Source organism: Rhinolophus sinicus, chromosome 6, assembly GCF_057876585.1.
Source record: "Rhinolophus sinicus isolate RSI-liver-muscle chromosome 6, RSI-T2T, whole genome shotgun sequence".
Lineage (NCBI taxonomy): Eukaryota > Metazoa > Chordata > Mammalia > Chiroptera > Rhinolophidae > Rhinolophus > Rhinolophus sinicus.
This window is the reverse complement of record NC_142506.1, coordinates 15,486,637-15,509,080: the sequence shown is the minus strand read 5'-3', so window position 1 is coordinate 15,509,080 and position 22,444 is coordinate 15,486,637. Positions and strand designations below refer to the sequence as shown.

The 22,444-nt window shown below is 38.4% G+C and overlaps 1 long non-coding RNA gene across 1 annotated transcript in view; it reads left to right on the top strand.

The window, feature by feature from the left end:
• The window catches only part of LOC148757836 (uncharacterized), a 364,219-nt gene that overhangs the window by 291,604 nt on the left and 50,171 nt on the right, over positions 1–22,444 (top strand). Inside the window, exons 7-8 of the long non-coding RNA XR_016021507.1 lie at positions 3,281–3,381; positions 18,199–18,291. This is a non-coding gene — a long non-coding RNA (uncharacterized LOC148757836). The remainder of the gene's footprint in view (positions 1–3,280; positions 3,382–18,198; positions 18,292–22,444) is intronic.

The following is a 22,444-nucleotide window of genomic DNA, read 5'->3' as shown; positions in this document are numbered from 1 at the left end:
GATTATAAAGCCCCCTGTGTTATAGATTGAATGGAAATTTGTATCCTCTACCTCCAAATTCGTATGTGGAAATGATAAACCCCAAGGTGATGGTATCAAGAAGTGGGGCCTGTGAGGGTGGTGATTAAGTCATGACAGTGTAACCTTTTATAAGGAATTAGTGCCCCTATAAAACAGGCCTGAGAAAGAGGTCTCTTGCCTCTTTCCACCAGGGAAAAGATGGTATTTATGAGGAAGTGGGTCCCTACCTGACACTGGATCTGCCAGTGTCTTGCTCTTGGATTTCCCAGCCTCCAGACCTGACAGAAACAAATGTTTGTAGTCTATAAGCCACCCAGGTAATGGTATTTTTGTTACAACAGCCCAAATGAAGTGAGACACCATGCTGTTGTTTTAATTACTATACTTTCCTCTCACTGATCAGTATCGTTTTAAGACGGCTTTTAGTTATTGAGCCTGTCAAAACATGGCTCTCAGCAATAACCACAATCCTAGTAGGTATTCCTTTCTTTTTGAAAAACATCATAAATGTATTACTTAAGTACAGAAATGTGTACATAAAACTCAAGAATAGAGACAAGACTATACAGCTTAAATCATTTGGAAAATGATTTTTAAAAACTGCAAGCCTCACGGAATAGATCCTGTCTTTATATTGAAGAAAGGAGGATGGATCTGAATCTTTCCTTCTTCACTGTAAATGAAAGGGCAGAATTAACATGGAGGAATGTGTAAAAATGCAAATTATTTCTCTCCACAAAACCTTCAAATATCATGTTAGGAGATAGAGCTTCAAAGGGAAATGATTTGTTCCTGGAACACAGTTTTTGATTTAAACACAATCTTCATTTTGAAGAAAACAAATGGGTGCAATATGACCCCTCTGGCCCCATGCCCACTCATGTCCCACAAGTGCCATATGAAGCCATGAAAGGAACCACATCAAGGCAGATTGGCCCACTGAGCACTTGAAGGAGATCACGTCAGCCACGCATGATTTATCTGTAGACCTTTGTTAGGAAAAGCAAGCGGAGTGGCTCCGAGCTAATGGGAAAAGTCATCAAGTTAGAAGTCATCTTTTGAAATGACATGAAGAAGAAGGGATCTAAAAAGCCTGGAAATGCCATCAATTTCATAGGTTTAGAGCTTTCTCTCTTTTAGGGAATGAAAAAAAGCATAATGCTGTTCAGTGTACATAAAGGCATTATTATTTTCACAAGTCAGGCGACCTTTTATTATCTCCCTTTAGCCGAAGAGAATTTTTAAATTGATATTTGGTTTACACATTAATACAGTCATGCGCCAAAAAATAATGTTTCGGTCAGCACCAGATGGCACATACGCAGTCTGACAATGAAGTTTGCGAACTCATCCTAGAAAAAGTGCTGCATACCTCATTGCTGAATATCACCATGGTCACCTGCGAAGTACTCCCCTTGGGAAGCTAGTACCTAGTCCACCCTTCAAAGCACTTTTGGAACTCTTTTCCTGGAATGGCCATCAGAGCTGTCATCCTATTACCCTTTTTGTCCTGAATGTCATCAAACTGTCTTCCCTTCAATAGTTCCTTTCTCTTCAGGTAAAGAAAGAAGTCATTGGGAGACAGACTAGGTGAGTAGGGAGGTTGTTCCAATACAGTTATTTGTTTACTGGCTAAAAACTCCCTCACAGACAGTGCCATGTGAGCTGGTGCATTGTCGTGATGCAAGAGCCATGAATTGTTGGCGAAAAGTTCAGGTCATCTAACTTTTTCACACAGCCTTTTCAGCACTTCCAAATAGTAAACTTGGTGAACTGTTTGTCCAGTTGGTACAAATTCATAATGAATAATCCCTCTGATATCAAAAAAATTAGCAATATTGTTGCAGCAAGTTCACAGACTTAATTGTCAGACCTCGTCTGACGGTGGTCCCTTAAGATTATAATAATGAAGCTGAAAATGTCCTATTGCCCAGTGAAGTCTTAGCCATCATAATGTCGTAGTGGAATGCATTGCTCATGTGTTTGTGGTGATGCTGGTGACAACAAACCTACTGCGCTGCCAGCTGTGCAAAAACATAACACATACAATTACAGTACCGTATTTCCCCGAAAATAAGACCCAGCCGGACTATCAGCTCTACTGAGTCTTTTAGAGCAAAAATTAATGTAAGACCTGGTCTTAGTTTACTGTGAGACTGTAATGCTTATATTATTTACTATAATATAATATAATACCAGGTCTTATATTAGTTTTTGCTCCAAAAGATGCATTAGAGCTGACTGGCTGGCTAGGTCTTATTTTCGGGGAAACATGGTAGAGGGCTATACCTTCTAGGATTGTATAAGTGCACTCTCTGATGGTCACACAACAACAAAATTGCTAATGGCACATTTCTCAGAACGTATCCCTGTCAAGTGGCGCATAATTATAATATAATGGCAAATATGCCGTTTTGGGAACATTGAAAATATTTCTGGAGCTTCACATATATCATTTATGACCCGGAAGTCGTTATTGTGTAGCGTGTTAGGAGACTAGGCAGTAAAGCCACACGCTTGGGATGGCTTCCCAGCTGTACCACAACGGGCCACATGACATTTGTCAGACATTTACCTCCCTGTGTCTTGGTTACCTTGACCCAAGAATGAATGGTGAACTGGTATCCATTTCATCATGTCATTGTGAGGCCTGAATGAGACACAGTAAGCAAATTTCTCACAATCCTCCCAGGTGAAAATTAACACCAACAAAGAATAGCTATTAACATCCTCATTTCAACCTAGTGGGGTTGATTCTCATTCTCTGGATAAGGATGCTGAGATGTTAAGGGGAAAAGTAACTGGCGCAAGATTTTATTAGGTTGGTGCAAAAGTAATTGCGGTTAAAAATGATTGCAAAAACCACAGTTGCTTTTGCACCAACCTAATACAAATGGCGGAGACAAAATGAGCATCCACTGCAGGCTGGCTACAAAACCCTAGTGCTCATTAAAATAGATTATTTTGTAATTATTTCATATTACAGTCTTTTGTCTTTATACTTGGATACATACTCTAGGAGGGACAAAAGCAACTGTACCTTCTATTTATAATAGGTTTTCCTGTGTGGCCCAATTCAGTGCCCTAGAAATGCAGGGCAAAAATGGCTGAAAGAGAGAAAATTGACATTTATAAAGCACTTAAGAAATGTCTGCCAAGAACTGTGGCCAGATACTGAGATAAATTACATTTATATTTAATCTTTACAACAACCTCAAGAGACAGGTGTTAATATCACTGTTTTATGGATATTTTACAGGGGTTGCTTAGAGGATGAATTTTCCTTTCGTCAGACTGTGGATTCTCTTTGTGGGATGCATCCTGTCACTGAGAGCAGAATTTTAACACCAAATCAAACAGGTAAGAAACTTGATTCTGCTACTTAACTGAAGTGTGTGGTTTGAGTTACAAAAACTTCCCTGAGTTTCACCTGTAGGATGCAAATAGTAAATACAGCCTATATCAATGGATAATTGTATTAAATGAGGCAATACACTTAAAGGCTTCTAGTAGAAACACTAAGCAATCAATAGATGTTATTACTATTGCTGTTATCATGATTAATATGAGTTTCAATGGAGTCAGATGAAATGAAAGAACCTTTATTCAATTTTAGCCTGTCAGTATTCGTTTCACAATGAGAAATATCCTCTCTGAAATGAAAAGGCTTTGGAGGTCAATTTTACAGGTAATAGAATCAGTTTAAACAACTTCACTGAACAGGACCTGTCCAAATAATCATTGCTTCAGTAAAACAGTTGGTAGAACTATTAGTAAAACAGTGAAAGTATCATTTTCTGACAGGAGTTGCCTGTCACTTTATGGTAATAGTGTGCAATGTGAAGATAGAAATCTGTAGGCAACAAGCGTTTCTTCTCAAGCAAAAGGGTCTGACCTCAAAAAGGATTGCGAAGCCAAAACTATTGAGATTTTGTCATCGTTTGGTGATTACACTTCAGAAGTTTGAACTCCTTTGGGAATGAAAACTTCACACATAATATTTTTATCTATCTTTAGAAACTATGATAAACTATCTTTTATCGAAAACAATCGGTAGATGGAGAGTGCTAGTTACAATCAAATGATATTTATGAAATGTCCTAAATTCATTAAAAGCTAGGATAGTCATATCAAACCGTAAATAGTATACGTAACTTTAAACTTTCAGTGAGTAAAATGTTTTCTTGGATTATTCTGAGACCACTTTAGATTCTTAGTGTCCCAGTGTTATCATTAGGAACTTCAATTGTTGTAACAAACTTCAGCACAAACTAAGGAAGGTTTTTTCACAGAGAGAGCAGTTCCGAGATGGAATGGGCCATGCTGGAATTTTGTGATTTCCGGTCGCAGAGAGAGTCAAAGGCTCGAAGTTTGCAAAACAGATGTTAGCATAGAATGAGGAATCCCAGAATTGATGTTTCCCAAAGCTGATTACGTTTGTTTCCTAGGCCTGTCACAACAAAGTATCACAAAATGGGTGGCTTAAATAACGGAAATTAATTTTCTCCAGTCACAGATCAAGGTGTCATCAGGGCTGATTTCTACTGAGGCATCTCTCTTTGGCTTGTGGATGGCCATCTTTTCTCTGTGTCTTCACATGCTCTTCCCTCTGTGTGTGTCTGTGTCCTAATCTCCTCTGTTCATAAAGACACCAATCCTTTTGGTTAAGGGCCCACTGTAATGACCTCACTTCACCTTAAATAACTCTTTAAAGACCCTATATTCAAATATAATCACATTCTAAGGTACTGGGGGTTAGGACTTTAACATACAGATTTTGGGAGTGGGGACACACAATTCAGTCCATAACACTGGTTTTGTGAGAGAATTACTTGGGTTAAAGATTGAAAATTCCTCGCCTCACTGTTGAAGAATGATTCATTAGGTCATGAGAGTTGCATTTTTAACAAGTGTCTAATAGTTAGGACCTGTTCTTTTCAAGGTGGCATAAGATCTACCCCAAGCTGGCTCAATCAAAATAGAGAATTTGTTAGCTTACACAAGTGAACATTTCAAGAATGAGGTTTTAGGGGTAGCTTAGTTAAGACCCTAAATGATACTCTAGCATGATACTATAGTATAAATGATACTATAGCAGCCAGCTTCTCTTTTTACATTTCTTCATCTGCTTTCTCCATGTTGCTTCCATTGCTCAGTTCCTTTCTGGTTGGAAGGTGGTTTGACCCAGTTCCTATGTCTTCAGAGGTTCATATTTGGTGGTGTTGTGGGTAAATCTGGTTAACTTTTTACCTGTGAAGCGGCAAAATGAATGTTAAATGGCAAAAATGGATCCTAAGTGGCAAAATAGGTAACGGATGAAAATAGATGAATTTCTGTTTTGAGGGGTAAGGTTGTCAAGTATCCTAATAAAGAAGTATATACAGTTATACAAAGTGTAATTCACAGTGGACTAATAATACTGATAGTGTTTACTGAGTACTTACTGTGTGTTAGCCCCTATGCTAACTGCTTTCACATGTATATTCATATTCACATCGGGTGCAACTGTTATCACTACTGTATAGACGCAAAAACTCAGTCTCCCAGAGGCTATCATGGCCAAGACAGCAGAGCTAGTAAAGGAGGCCGAGCTGAGATTCATGTCTCAGCACTTTAATTTTAAAGTTCCTGCTCCTAATGTCAGTTTTTGCTGCCTCATTCACATACTAGCTATCAGAGTGTGCGCTCTTTAAAAAAAACAAAAAAACTAATTAATGTATTTATTTTCTTGTTCATTTTCTTTCAGTTTTATTGAGATATAATTGACATACAGCACTGTGTGACTTTAACGTGAGTAGCATAATGACTTGTTTACATATACTGTGTTTCCCAAAAATAAGACCTAGCCAGACAATCAGCTCTAATGCGTCTTTTGGAGCAAAAATTAGTATAAGACCCGGTGTTATTTTACTATAGTATAAGACACGGTCCAATATAATCATATAATATAATATAATGTAATATAATATAATATAATAATAATATAATAATATAATATAATATAATATAATATAATATAATATAATATAATATAATATAATATAATATAATAATAATATAATATAATATAAGATAATACAATACTGGGTCTTATATTAATGTTGGCTCTGAAAGACACACATTAGAGCCGATTGTCCCAGTAGGTCTTATTTTCGGGGAAACAGGGTATTGCGAAATGATTGCCACAGCAAGTGTACTTACAATTCATCGGCTCATATAGATACAAAACAAGTGCTTTTCTCCTTGTGAGGAGAACTTGGAGGACCGATTCTCTTAGCCACTTTCAAACATACCGCAGAGCAGTGCTAACTGTAGTCGCCGTGTTGTACGCTATACCCCAGCGTCAGCTCGCGTTAGCACAGCTGCACTCCCTCAAATGTTCGTAGTTTTGATGTGACAGCAGTGTCGGGGAGGAAAGGAAAGCATATTATTTACTGTAATTATCTGCATGGACCAGGGAGACCACGTATCTGACTTGCATTCGCAAAGCTGTCTTCCACACTCAACATATAATGGTCATCGTATCTCATAGCACTGGCAACAGAAGTCTTCACACGGTGATGACTTATTCATTCAAGTTAATGTGGACAAAAGGAAAAAAATAGTGCAAACATGCTTCTCTCCCCCTGCCTGAAGCTATGAGTCCTACTCCATGACTAGGTCACTCGACAACCTTACCAACTAGCAGTCTGCAGCACTTATCATGTTACAAAGCCAGCGTTCAGTGTGGGATGCCCTCGCTCAGCGGAGTTGTTTTATTTTACTACTAATTTGCAGCAAAGGTGTAGGTAAGTCTTTCCCTGGAATTCGAGTAGGATGCCTTTGTCCAATTGCTGAGAAAATGCATATAAATGCCTGAGCCAGTTTAGTGGGCTTTACCAAAAATAGCTTGGCCTTTTGACTCACCCAGGCTGCCAGTAAACTCTGTTTTTTTTTCCCCCCTCTCCACAGATATGCTAAATCTAGTAACATCATGTCAGTGCATTCCAAATTGGATACAACACTGAATTTGTTTTAGTTCGGGAACCCTTGTTATCAGTTCATATGTTGGATATCAGAGAACATTGGGGCAGGGAGGGCCTGGCAGATATTCAATAGTCAGTCCAGCGTCATAGATTTATAGATAAAGAAACAGAAGCCCAGAAAGGCCAAGTGACCCACACAAGGCCCCATTGCTGGTAAATGGCAGACCCAAAATAACTCTGGGCTGCTGATGCGTGAAGCAATCTATTTTTTTGCCAGAGTCTCAGCAGGAGGTTTCGTGGGTGGGTATGACAGGTCCCCCTCGAAAGTTGTTTGGGAGAGTGGTAGCAAGGTGTGACTCCTGGCTGCCACTCTACTTACAGAATTTCCCTTTTGCCATGTGCTGCTTTAGCAAGAAGAAAGGATTGTGAATCAAATGATACAACACCATATGAGTTCACTCATAGGTGGAATGTGGAATATAAACCAAAAAAGTAACAAACAAATTAAAAAACAAAAACAGAAACTCATTGATACAGACAATAGGATAGAGTTTACCAGAAGGAAAGAGGGGGTGGCAGGAGAGTGACTTGGGTAAATGGGGTCAAATATATGGTAACGGAAGGAAACTAGATTTTTGGTGGTAAACACGCAATAGAGTATACACGTATTGAATTATAATATTATACACCTAAAATTTATATAATGTTATTAACCAATGTTACCTCGATAAAGTAAAAGAAAAAAAAAAGGAAAGCAAATGGATACTTTATGCTCAAACTTGGCCATTGGTGGCTTTCTTTATGGGGTCTGAGAAAGAAGCTAATTCACATCAACAAGTTCTGAGAGTTTTCACAGCACCTGAGTCATTCCCGTGGCTTCTCAGGCCTCCCACCTCCCTAGGTGGCCTGAGTTTACTATGTGTGCACGGAAACCATACCTAAGCAGTCTGCCCTTCACCCAGCGATCAAAGCCTCTGTTTCTCTGTTTCGTACAGCTGAGCAAAGGTTTCATTTCTGCACAGATCTTTTCTTTTCTCTCTTGGGTCTTTCTATTATCTGCTTGGATTTCAAGATATGTTTTTGTTGTGTTTGGTCATAAACTGAGAAGGATATATATTACTTCTATTTTAACTCAATTTGATAGACCTGTCTGTAACGTGAAGATGGAATTTACAGTTAATAAATAAAACTGGGTGGCTCTAAAGGCAAGTATTCCTGTGCTATGTAGATATTAAGTATCTCTTACAATATCCTAAATATAATGAAAACCTGTGTAACAGCCGTTTCAACTAAAAAAAGAAAAGTAAATCAGGGATGGAGCGTAAAGCTGCATTGACTGCGTGTGCCAGTTTTGCCAGTGAGGAAACTGAGCTGCAGAAAGTAAGGAACTTGGGTAAGGTTAGAGTGCTAGTCCGTGATGAACAAGGATTTCGATCTAGATCTGAGGTTCACCAGTGGTACGCTCTTTCCGTTTTGCTAGACTGTTGGCGTCTACAGACCTGAATGTCCAATTGATGACTCTCGGAATAGCAAAAGGAAAATCCAGCACAAAGTGTCTTCACATTCATTATATCCTTTGCTCTTTCTAAAGCCTGGGGAGGAAACTGGATGACCCTATTTTAAGAAAAGATACCTGAGCTTCAGAGAGGTTAGTGACTTACCCAAAGTAGTGACAATCCAAAATTGCTCCCCAAGAAGTAACTCATGCCCACACTAAGGCCTTATAAGTCTAAAGTAAGGTGGATATTGAAAAGGATTTGTAGGTGAGGTCTAGAGACCCAGGCTCAAGTTCTTTCTTTTCGTTTCTATTTATTTGGAGTGTATTCTAGACACGTTCCTTAAATCTGTGACTCAATTTCTAGCCATCTGCTGAGACGGGCGTAAAGAAAACCCTGTCGCTGGATTGTTTACCAAATGAAACAATAAATCAAAAATACCTTTTAAGACTGAAAAGCAATTTATAAATGTTATCAGTAAAATAATTTGTAAGTTATCACTTTTACAACTTGAATTATAACTTTAGAACAACTTGAACAGTTTATAGATCCATTGATGATGTGAATGGGAAAATTATCTTTTATTAATATTGTTGACTCATCAATTTGACCCTCACAAAAGTATACTCATTTAAGCATTTTGGCCATTTTCTCTTCTAATTTGATAACATATAAGAGAATTGGAAACATTCGGCCTCTTTTACTTCCAGGGTATCTGTATAAGCTGTAATTATAGAAATGCATCTTAAGCAGATTTCTAGATTCTGAAAATTAATATAGTTCATTTTCTAATCTTTTTTCTTCTGGCTTTTCTAACAAGGTAGGGGCTATTTGAGGGAGAAAAAAACATTATGTGGGTGAGTAAAAGATGATATTTTTGAAAGAATAAAAGATAAATTTTTAAATGAGTCTGTGCATTTGATACACAAGATTATGCTCATTTATCAGCAAAAATCCCCTTGAGGAAATCAAAGCAGGACCTATCCAAGATGCAATTTCTTCTTCAAACCAAGCATTCTCAAATGACATAAGCATTTACTTTTAAAAAGACACTTTAAGTGGGCTGAGCAATAGAAACATCCTATTACCTTCCATATAGTTTTTCCTGCATTGAGATTTTCAATTAATTTTACAAAACAAAGTGAACACATTTGAAACAAAGAACAAGGCAAGAGTACATATTTGATTTTAATTACTTTCTACTGCACTTTTAATGAACTGCCCAATTGCAATTGTTCTTGCCACTCACTGCAGTGTGACATCTTTAACCAAAATGATCCAGGAGTTATTGAGGGGCTGCAGTGGGAACAAATACGTAATAAGCACTTCTAATGTGTGAGACACTTGAACCATCATGGTGACCCTATGAATTAAACCTAAGTGTCCTCATTTTCGGATGAGAAAACAGATTCAAAGTATTTACACTTCAACTGATATAGCAAGGTGGTAATGACCCAGCACTGAGTGCTTCTGATCCTGTTCCCTACTCACTGCTTTGTAAAGAAATCTCTTTGTAAGCTGTGCTTTTGCCATGGACCTTTCTCCTTCATTGGTCCGAGTTTATAACTGCTGAGTGTCTGGGTATCTTCTGCCTTAGGGAAGCCCTCAAGTGTTAATGCACCGCATTCCATGACATGTACACTTATATACAATAGGCTAAAGCACAGAAGGTGCAGCTTCTCAGGCCAGGGGTGATAAGGAAACCTTGTAGATGGCAATAAGTGGAGGTATGGGTGCTAAGGGAAAAAAACCTGTTCTATTTAATGTAATAAAATCAGGTCACTGCAGACTTGACAAGGCAGCAGCAGTAAGGGCCGGTACTGGAGCATTCAGTAGACTAGCAATAACCAGGAACTGCATCCCAGGGATGAAACTACCAATTATAAGTCACATGACCTTGGACAAGTTAATTAACCACAATATTTTCATCTGTAAAATACAAATTATATTCTTCCTGCCACCTTATAAGGTTGAATTAAAGATAAAATGAGACATTGTATATCAAACAGTATAAATTTAGAAAGAATGAGTTAAGTTTGCCTTTTACCTATGACATGTTCTCCAAAGGGAGTAAATATTTCAACTATTCCCAGTGTGGATAGACTTAAACCTATGTCTGTATTTAATAACTAACACCTACTCTCAACTTCTATGCAATTGGCTCCATTCCTATGTAAAATTGAGGTATTGGAATGCTTTTGGGCAAGTGTGGTGGAGCTAGGAAACCATCACCTTGAGCAAATAAAGGGCTTCATCATTTAAGCATCTTGCCGGGAATGCTTCTGAATAGACGTTCTTGAAATGTCAAGTGATTTATATAATCCTGTGCATGTGACCTTGGGATGAAAGTTTCCGAACTTGGATTTGCTTGACTTAATTAGGAGGAAAATTTCTGAACATGGATTTACTTGAGTTAATTGTGTTTTTCCAAATAATGTCCCCACCTTAATATAACTAATATGTATTGCTGCGTTGGCATTTATGGAGTGCTTCCTGTTTTCTAGACACTATGCCAAGTGCTTTGTGTACATTATCATTTAATTTTCACAAGAACTCCAGGCATTAAATTACATTACCAGTTGAGGCATGAATACACTAAGTAGTTTTCTCAAGGTCACACAGTGAAATATACACAAGATACTCACATATACAAGACTACCAATATGGTTACATTTTTGCCATTCATTTATTTATTCATCAAGGTTAAATGAAGTACTTTGTATGAGGAAGATTGGTGTTTAGATGGCATTTGAAGCCATGGGAATGAAAAAAAATTTACCTCGAGATGAGTATAGCTAGAAAACAGACAATGGCTGAGGACAGGGCCATAAGAGTTTCCGGCTGTTAGAGGTCTGATAAAGAAAAGGAGCTAGCAAAGGAGATTGAGGAAGAGTGTCCCTCAAGAAGGAAGAAAAAACACATAAATATGATCTCAAAAGCCTTGAAAATAAAATTAAGAGAAGTGAGTGGTCAGTTGAATTCTATGGAGATGTTGCATTCAGTGAAGACAGAAAGTTGACCATTAACTTTTGGGAAGAAGATGTTGGTGACTCTGATAAAAATGATATCAATTAAGACTGTTCAATTACAGTGAGTTTAGGAAACATAGAATGTGAGGAAGTGGAAGCAATGGGTACAGAGAGTTCTTTAAAGCATTTTACTGTGGAGGGGGCATACGCATATATTGAAATGATAACTGGAAAGAGATATGCGGTCTGTTTAAAAGATGGTTATTAAGGCAAATAGGAAGGAGTCAGTGGAAAGGAAGAAAGTAATGTCGTGGTAAAGAAAGAGAAAAGTGCTGGTCTCCAGAGTATTAAAGGAGGGTGTCACCTTACATGAGACCAGGACACCTATTCCATTAAATCGGGAGAAAGGCAGAGTGTGCAGACACAACTGAAAGAAGGTATAAGCATTAGAGATGAGAAGATGAAGATTGAAGAAAAAACAAGAGAGAAAATGAAGTTGTTCTTTTCTAGTTATCTTTGGGGGATTATCCTGTCTTCCTCTCCACATTTCCTGCAATCACCCTTAATGAGCTCAACATTTTCACCTCCATCACTTTGGCCTCTACCCGATCTCAACTACCTACTCATGTGAACATACGTTCTGCCTAAGAACAGAGCCCTTTTGGAAATGTCCTATTCACATAGCCAACCTGTCGTCCTCTCTTATTCTCGCTGAAAACATCGCAGGAAATCCCCCAAAGACAGTGCCAAAGATTTTAATAATTGAACTGGAAGTTTAGTATCCTCGTAGAAAAGTTTGGAAATGAGATGAGGGGTAGGAAATTAAAAAAAGAAAAAAAAGAAAGCCCAAACTCTGATGAGAGTACAGTAAAGGAAATCAAAATGAAAGGCTGGTATTTTGGCTGGTGATCAAGCAAATAGGGTCCTGAAGCAAGGTAGAGTAAATATTGCCTTGATGCTAAATCCCCACAGCGCCCTTGTAGGTTGGAGAGGGGGCGGGAGAGGGTCTCGTATGATTTAGCTCCTGCCTTGACAGAAAGCCTGGATCTGGCTATAGCAAAACTGTTGGCATGTAGATAGAAGAGTGTGGTGATGCAAAGACGTGGACCAAGGGTCTTGTTATGACACAGCAGCAGGAATGAAACATCAACTACCACAGGCTTATAAATGTTGCTCGAAAAATACTTGCCAACTGAACTAGTGCTACCTCATAAGTAGGCCTTGCAAAGCTTATTGAGTCTTTGAATTCCTCTAGTCCTAAATCTGGTTCTCTAGTTCACTTTTAACCTGGCACCAGCCAAAACAGTAATTATTCTGTAAGTAAGGATTATTATTTAATATGGTATTTGTTTACAAATTGAAGTAGGAAGTGTAGATTAATACTCACAGTTTTTAAAAATGGAAAGTTAGCATAGCCTACAACTCTGCTGTATTCATGAAGTTCATGATTTAGAGTTTTATGACACCAAAAGATCAGTCAGGTTCTGGCAGAGGCAAAAATCAAACCCATATTCAATTTGCCAATCACTTTTATAATATTTTTTTCCTATTCATAAACATGAGCTTGGTTCTGTTACTCTGTGATTTACAAACCAAGGCTCAGTGAATAATAAAATTTGGCTTATATTTATGGGTGGCTTGGAAAAAATAAATCAGTCTAGTTATTTATAGTCTCACTTCATAAATAGCAATACTCAATTACATATTTATGTGATTGTATAAATGTGCATGTGTATAAATTTTAGTGTATATATTCATAAAACTTGAGTACTTTTTATCAATTATATATTATTATATGGGTAAATTTCATTAATTTAACAGAAAATCTTTAAAATAATATTAATAATTATTAATAATAGTAATAAAACATCATTAGCCTACTACTTCTTGAAACAGTTATATCAGAATACAGTTTAATTTAAACATTTCCTAATGAAATTTGTGAAATCATTTAGTTATTAAAATATATGCTTTATATGGCTAGGAGAAACTTTTTAAATTCTGTGCATAACCAAATTACTCTTCCATTAAGATATTAAATAATATTCTCAAATGGTATTGAACAACCACAGGTGGGTGCTGGGATTTAGCTGTTAAACACATTTAACCAATCACTTAATGGACTAGAATAAAAAGGTCGTATAGGCCAGATTTTCTGGGTGATGGCATTTTGTTTACTATGTTCTATTCCAAATGCGTTCAAGTCTCTCCAAGTTTTTATCTGATCAGTTGCATTGCTTTACAAAGGAATTTGATCAGAAATGTGAGTGGAGTTTTCCAGGCTAGCTAGAAAACAGGATCACGTAGTATTTTGGAAAACTGTTAAAATAGTTGGCCAAAAGATACTACCTGAGTAGTATAGGAAAATGAAACCAGAAATAGATTCATGGTCTTAGATTAAGAGAGAGGGGATTTAGGAACTGGCAGTTTTCACGATGTTGAAGAAAAGATTCAGTTGCAACTAGGAAGAGAAACAAGACGAAGCTGTAGTTAGAGGAAGAACGCAAAGGGAGTTGGATCAGTTCTGAGGAGTGGAGTCTCCTGAGAGAGGGAGTCCAGGGGAGTGAGCTAAGTCACTGAAGACAGCTGTGAACATCATTTCAAAGCCCCAGGCTTTTGTTGCACAGCAAGAGAAACCATCAACAAAGTAAAAAGACAGCCTACTGATTGGGAGAAGATACTCACCAATAATATATCCAAAAAGGGGTTACTATCCAAATTTATAAAGAACTCATACAACTTAACAGCAAAAAAAAGCAAACAATCCAATTAAAAAATGAGCAGAGGACCTGAATAGACATTTCTCCAAATGTCTATCTGGAGACATACAGATGGCCAATAGACATATGAAAAGATGCTCAATGTCATTAATCATTAAAGAAGTGCAAATTAAAACTACAATGAGATATTACCTCACACCTGTCAGAATGGCTATCATCAATAAATCAAAAAACAACATAGAGGAGAAACTGAGGGTTGCTAGAGGGGCGGGGGGGTGGGGATAAGGGGAAGGTGAGAGGTTTTGGGAACGTACAGAGGGATAGTGGATGGGGGGAGGGGGGTTCACACAGTGTGAGGGATATAAATGATAAACGTCTAAGTTTTGCTTTGTCTTGTGCACCTGAAACTAATAAAAAAAAAAAGAAAAAAAAAACAAACAAAAAAAACAACCAATGGTGAGGACTTAGAGAAAAGGGAACCCTTGTGCACTGTTGGTGGGATTACAAATTTGTGCAGCCTCTACAGAAAATGGTTATGGAGATTCCTCAAAAAATTAGAAATAGAAGTGCCTTAGGGCCCAGCAATTCCACTTCTGGGTATTTAGCTGAAGAAATGAAAAACATTAATTAAAAAAGATACATGCATCCCTATGTTCATTGTAGCATTATTTACAATAGACAAAATATGTAAGCAACCTAAATGCCCATTGATGGACAATTGCATAAAGAAGATGTGATACAAATATACATGTATTTTTACTTGGCCATAAGAGAGAATGAAGTCGTAACCATTTGCGACAACATGGATGGACCTAGAGGGTATTATGCTAAGTGAAATAAGTCAGACAGAGAAAGACAAATACCCTATGATTTCACTTACATGTGGAATCTAAAGAACAAAATAAGTGAACAGAATAAGAAACAGACTCATAGGTACAGAGAACAAACTAATGGTTGCTAGGTGGGTGAGGAGTTGGAGGCTGGGTGAAGAAGGTGAAGGGATTAAGAAGTACAAATAGGTAGTTACAAAATAGTCATGGGAATGTAAAGTGCAGTACAGGGAATAAAGTAAAAACAAAGCCCCAGGCTTTTGAAATCATCTAAACCTATCTTGGATTCCCTAATTGCCATTTAGTAACTGAGTAATCTTGGGTTAGGGAAATTCTTTGTGTAATCATCTTTAATTTATTTTCTCTTCATTGACTTAGTTCCAGTGGAATTTGCCTTTTGCAAAGAGAAATATTCTGGCTGAATAACATAACTAGTTTTAGAGACTGAAATGTATTTTCTAAATATTTACAAAAACGGTGGGACCGATTATAATAGACAGAAGTCGGAGTCTTTACCAGATTATGTTTTTCAGCTACTTTTTGTAAATCTAAGTCAGACGACTTTAAAAGTGTGCTTGATAAGAAAGCTGTGTTTCAAAGTGACTTGAAGATTCAATGTCAGGAACCACATAAACGGAAATGGTGTGCAGAAGAAATTACACTGTATCTCAGGTTCTAGTTCACAGATTTTAAGGCTCTTCTGAAATACTCTGTTGGGCTCCAAATGGCACTGTTGTTTCTTAAAAAGTAGGAAGGAGGATTTCTCTTTTTGGTAGTCTTAAGAGGTGAATACTTGCTGTTCTCATCGTCACAGATTCATTTCAGCATAAACAGAGTGAGTCTGTGATTCGCATCACACAGCATAGGATACGTTAACTGGATGCCCTCTTCATAGGAAGATGGCTAGAAAGCCATGTGAAATTACTTAGAGAGGTCTGCATTTCTATTGTTTCTCTTCCTGTTTGATCTTTCCTGTGCCATTTCAACCATATCCTTATCTCTAAAATTTGGATAATGCTACTGAGCGAGTTGCCCAGATTCTCTACCTTTTCCACATCTTAGCACACATAGAAAGCTATGATATTCACCTAACACAGTGATGCAAATGGGTGAGGCCAGAGGACACTAGCCTGGAGCTCCCAACAAGGCTAAGCCATCCAGCCTCCTTGAGGGGAACAGTGTCTAAGCACATTTCTAACTAAGAAGACTATGTAATTTGTCATGCAGTTCTACACACTTCTGAAAGTGAAATTGGGCATATTAATAATCACACTGGCTATTAATACACGAGGTAAAAACTTGGATTTTACTGGGCAAACCAGGACATATGTTCAACCTGACTATAATTCATCTACAGCAAGCATCGTACATTTTGGGAAGCTCTAGATGCAAACAATACCTGATATATTAAGCACTCAAACGTGATTAGCTGTTGTTATTGATAGGAAATCTAAGTGTGAAGAACTGTTTTGACCCCTAGGGAAATATGAAGTAGCTTCCTCCAAATGAGGTACTATTCGGTTGGTGCAAAAGTAATTGGGTTTAAAAGGTTAATAATTGCAAAAACTGCAATTACTTTTGCACCAACCTAATACTTCAGAAATGATGGCCACCATTTATTTTCAGCTATTCTAGCTATAGGTTGGGGGGGGGGGGGGGGACCAACAACTAGGAGCCCAGGAATCCTATGTCACCTTTTCTAGTGGCATGGACTTATGTTTCTTCATTTCCAGTCTTCTCCTTTTTCCCTTACAACTGCCAAGAACTGACCTTAAGAGAATCCCATGATCTCGTGTAGCAATCTTTCCGAGGCTGCTGTTTCTCTCTCTCTCAGCATACCACTTGTATGCTATCAATTCCCACTCTACCCAGCCCAGGTCTCTCTCTTGAACGCCACACTGATATCCCCAATTCCTTTTGAATATGCACATCCAAATTTCCAACCCATTCCTTAAACTCTGCGTACCCGAAGTGAGCTCTGTACGTCCAGCACTTCACCTCCACCAGCTAACTTTCTCCGAGTCTGTGTTTCTAACTTGTGCATGGCACCATTAAGTTACCCAACTGCTCACCTGGGAGGAATCCTAGAACTTCTCTCTCTTGCTCTCTTCCTGCTTAACCCAAACCCAGCCCATTGACTGTTCCTCCAAAATAGCTTTCAAGTGGGCATTTTCTATATATTCCTACGGCCTGGAGTTCTCCCCTCTTTACTGAAAATGGTCTTTTTTTTTCTTTATATCACTAGTTCCAGCACATTTCATTCTGCCTACAAGCTTGTTTTCATCGTTCTAACATGCATATATGAGCATATTTTTCCATGCTGAAAATCCTTCAGTGACATCTGTTAAAGGATGAAATCTGAAGTAGTTTTCATCACATAGAAATATCCTGGCATCAGGCCTCTGTCCAGCTGAATTCTGCTCAATCCTTTTCACATTATATCACATCTAATCTTCTGAACCCTCACCTCTTATTTCGGTCATGGTCATATTACCGTGACCAGTTGCATATAGTACTTGAATAGCTTCACTCAGGTGCATTCTGAAAATGCCTCACCTTGTCCTTAAGCCACATAGTTCTTCCTTCCCTGGGACATATCTGTCATCAAAGCATGGGGTTCTCTGAGGAAACCTCTCACCATCATTCTTGAGCAGCTCAAGTGTGGAATGTTTACACACCTGGAGCCACCTTGATGTGTGGGGGATAGAAGCCTGGCGACATATTTGGTAAACCTCTCTCTGCTGCAGGTCGTGGAGATTTGAGGACCTCTCACCTGTACTGATGGCCAACTCAACAATTCATATTTAGTTTTCTCTCTTTTCCTTTTATACTCCCTCTTTTCGTAATTCTTAATCCATGAGATTACTTCCCAAATAATTACCTTTAGGTATGCCTTTGACTGACGCTCTGTTTTCAAAGAAATATGAAAGATTGGAGTTCCTAAGAGTGTTCATATAAAACAGAGCCCTGTGATGGGATTTTAAAGCTGGGTTACTCATAGATCAGAAAGGGATTAAACTCTTACTACCTCTTAGAAGTGATGGTGATAGTCCTTATCATGTAGTAATGTCATAATTATTAAGACTATCATATATGGTAGGTTGTGATGCGTTATGGATAGAAGGAAAGTTGAGTCATGTGGTAGCTCAAGCATTTGATTGACATAGAACTCTCTTAATCCTCTTCATATCACACAGTGTTAGATGCGTCTGTGTATTTGAACCTTGAGAGCAAAAAGGAGCCCGAAATGCAAGTACTCCTGTGAGAGACATGTGAGCCAGAGCCAGAGGGTAAGACATAAAATCTACAATGATTCAGAGTGCATGCTGCCACATTATGAATATTTTGATGTTGGTACATTATCTTTTTTTAAATTAAATTAATTAGGGTGACAATGGTTAATAAAATTATATAGGTTTCAAGTGTGTATTCTATAATACATCATGTATATATCACATTGTGCGTTCACCACTCAGAGTTAGTTCTTCCATCACCATATATTTGACCCCTTTACCCTTTTTTACCATCCCCTTTGCCCCCTTACCCTCTCGTAACCACTAAATTGTTATCTGTGTCTATGAGTTTTTGTTTGTTTATTTGTCTTGCTCCTTTGTTGCTTTCAGTTTTATATCCCACGTATGAGTAAAGTCATATATTCTCAACTTTTTCTGTCTGACTTATTTCGCTTAGAATAATAATCTCAAGATCCATCCATGTTGTCGTAAATGACAGTATTTCATCTTTCCTTATGGCCGGGTAGTATTCCATTGCGTATATACACCACATCTTTTTTATCTAATTATCTATCGAAGGACTCTTTGGTTGTTTCCATGTCTTGGCCACCGTAAATAATGCGGCAATGAACATCAAAGTACATCTGTCTTTATGGATAAATATTTTCAGATATTTTGGATAGATACCCAGGAGAGCGATTGCTGGGTCATATGGTAATTCTATTCTTAATTTTCTGAGGAACCTCCATACTGTTTTCCATAGCTGAACCAATTGGTTCATAGCTGAACCAGTTTACGTTCCCAACAGTGTATGAGGGTTCCTTTTTATCCACAGCCTCTCCATCACTTGTAATTTTTGTCTTGTTGATGTTAGCCATCCTAACAGGTGTGAGATGATATCTCATTGTCTTGACAATAGTTTAAAAGGACTCAGCAATGGGATTCCTAAATGAGATTGGAGGGGAAAATCCTTCCAGTGGGCAGAGTTACAAGTAAAACACTTGGTGTGCTCACTTTATATGGAGGAAGAAGTGGCATGAGGTATGGATAGTTGTGGATTCATGGCTAGTAGAAAATAGCTTGCCATTTTCTTAGAAACTTAGAATAAGATAAGAAGAAGGGCAAAAAGGAAGTCTGCATAGGGTTCACATGGATGGACCTCTGGTAGAAGACGTAAACCATGAGAAGAGTGTGAACCAGAGAGGAAATACCCAATAACCATTGCAGAGTATGACAGCCAGCCTCACTTCTGCCAGTCCAGTGCTGGCACAATGGACTCATGAATTAAGTGGCCATAGTGGCAGAGATAGAGTCTATCTGTATGGACTAAAAAACATGGGATGCCTCTCTCCAAAGCTGATCTAGGTACTGCTTTGGCTAAATACCCAATCTGTAATCATCAGAGACCAGTGCTGAGCCCTTGTAACAGTACCCTCTCTCAGTGAAACCAGTCAGTTGCTTGGCTGGTTGATAACATCAAACATCTTCTACCTTGAAAGAGGAGATAATCCGTCCTGGTGGGAATTGTTATCTGGAAGAATATGGGTTTGTCTTTTCTGCCTTCAGTGCTATAACGAGCACCACAATTAGAAGGCTTATAGAATGGCTGAAACATCATCACAGCCATGAGATCTACTTGACTTATTATGTACCAAATCATCAAGAAGCAGTTGGCTTATGGGTAAAAAAGGAGAAGGGATTAAGAAGTACAAATTGGCAGTTGTAAAATAGTCATAGGGATGTGAAGTACAGCAGAGGGAATATAGCCAATAATATTGTAATGGCTGTGTATGATGTCAGGTGGATACTAGACTTATTGGGAAGAGCATTTCATAAGTTATGTAAATGTCTATACCACCACACATCTGAAACTAATATAATATTGAATGTCAATTGTAATTGAAAAAAAATTAAATACAAGAAGCGATTTGTCTAATAGAATAGTGGAAAGGCTGTTAAAAAACTCAAGTAATGTGCCAGTTCAGTAATATTGACCTTAGGGTTGCAGCACTACCTCCAGTATGGAGTAAATGCACTGAGTCAATGGTCAAAACATGGTGCTGGGTCTCTAATAGGTAGAATACATGGATTCAGGCACCAAGAGATTTATGTAAAATCAGAAACTCATATCATTATTCTCTGAAACTCAGTTGTAAAATTTGTACTTAAGCTCTGCTGGACTTGAGGTCCCATTTTCCTAAAGGGTTTACCTCCAAGGGAAGGATTCTCTGTAGGGTTTCCAGGCAGGAATTCCCGCCCGTTCTCAGGAATTTCCTTCGCTTTCCCATTCCCGAATCCTGAGATATAAACTGTTTTCTCCACGATGAATCGTTTCCACAAAGTGATGGCCAATACTACCAACCACCTGGGTTCAAGGAGCCGATTTTCCCGATTTCCCAACCAACTTTTCTCGGGATTCAGGAACGGAAAAGTGAAAAAAATTCCCTAGAACGGGTGGGAATTCCCACCCAGAAACCCTAATTCTCTGTAGTTGAAGCTAGGACTACCATTTAATCACTCTGGATTCTTCATGCTCGAGAACCAACAAGGAAATGATGATAGTACTGGTGTGAGTAATTGATCATGATTGCCATGAGGAACTAGGGTTGCTGCTAGAAGTTGGAGTAAAGCCAGGGAATTCACTGGGAAATGCCTTGCTAGTTCTGCACCCAGTGAACATGATGACTGGGCAGGTGTAACCACCACAACCTGACAAGGTCATGAGTCCAAACCCCTCAAGATTGAAGATCTAGGCCATTTCACTAGATAAGCCTTGGCCACTAAGAAAGACTGCTAAATCAGCCAAAGTTCTCGCTAAGGATGGGGAAAATATTAAATGGGTATTTAATTCTTCTCAGGCTACCAGAACAAATTACCATGACTGGGTGGCTTAAACAACAGAAATGTACTTCTCATGGTTCTGGAAGCTGGGAAGTCCAAGATTTAGGTGCTGGATAATTTGGTTCCTGGTGAGAGAGCCCTCTTCCTGGTTCGCAGATAGTTTACTTCTTACAGTGTGCTTATGTGGCCTGCCTTACCTTTCATTATTTTATAAAGGCCCTGTATCGAAAGACAGTCACATCAGGGGTTAGGGCTTCAGTGTAGGAATTTGGGGGACACACACACATTTAGTCCATAATAGATAATGTAGGAGTGAATGAATTTGAATTATGTGCCTCAGAACCAGTGGCAGCAGCAGGGACTGGATCTAGTTCCACAAGTCTACTTTTAATAGCTGGCTGTTGCTTTGAGTGGGACTTTGTGATGGGTCAGACTCGTGGGAGGGAGTGGTGTCAGAGGTGGACAGCACTGGAAATGGATGGTGTTGGATAGCTCTTGTGCACAACTCCAAGGCGTCTCAGAGCAGTCACGAGACACATTTGATAAACCTCCAATAATGACCCTCAGGCTCATGCAACAGTTGCCTGCATCAGGGTCAGCTAGGCAATGTAACCTTGTTTTGGCTTATCTTCCTTTTCTGTTTCGCTTTCTCCTGTCCATCTTGTCTGCTTTTGGGGATCACTTTGTAAATATACTATCTTTACTCAAGAATTTGTCTCAGAAACTGTTTTGGGGGTAACTCTTGCTGAGACATCCGCTTTAGACAACATTATCAAAATAATCACAACACTTAGTGAAGAGACTAAAAAGTAGTGTGGACCCACTTAATTATTTATGTAATGAATGCTGGTCTCTGGACATGGCATGTTTTTTTCTGGATCTTTGGCTCTATCTGCATCTTTGCTCAGGAATTTCATTCTGTCCAAATCCCTTCATCAGATTTATCACCTGTAAAACTCCTGCCATTTTTCAAATCTTAACTCATTTGCGACTCTTCTATCGAAACTCCTTGAGTTCCTAAGAAACATAATGCAATGTGGTCACTGATTTGACTTCTGGAACTACTGGAAGAGTACATTTACCATTTTGCATTGCAGGTAGCTGGGACCAGGTGACTGAGTTCTATCCAGGGAAATGTGGGCAGAGGCAACATAAATGATACAGAACCCTAGCAAGAAAACTCTATGCATGATTTTCCAATTCTCTGTTCCTGTCTCTGTATTGCATTTTGCCATGTGTAATGCATTCCCATAAACAATGCACACCCATGTTTTTGGCCCAAACTTTCCGGGGGAAAAAAATCTTTCGTTTTAATTTTTTAATTCAAATCTGTATTAGTTTACATTTAGGTACTTTTTTTGTATTATAA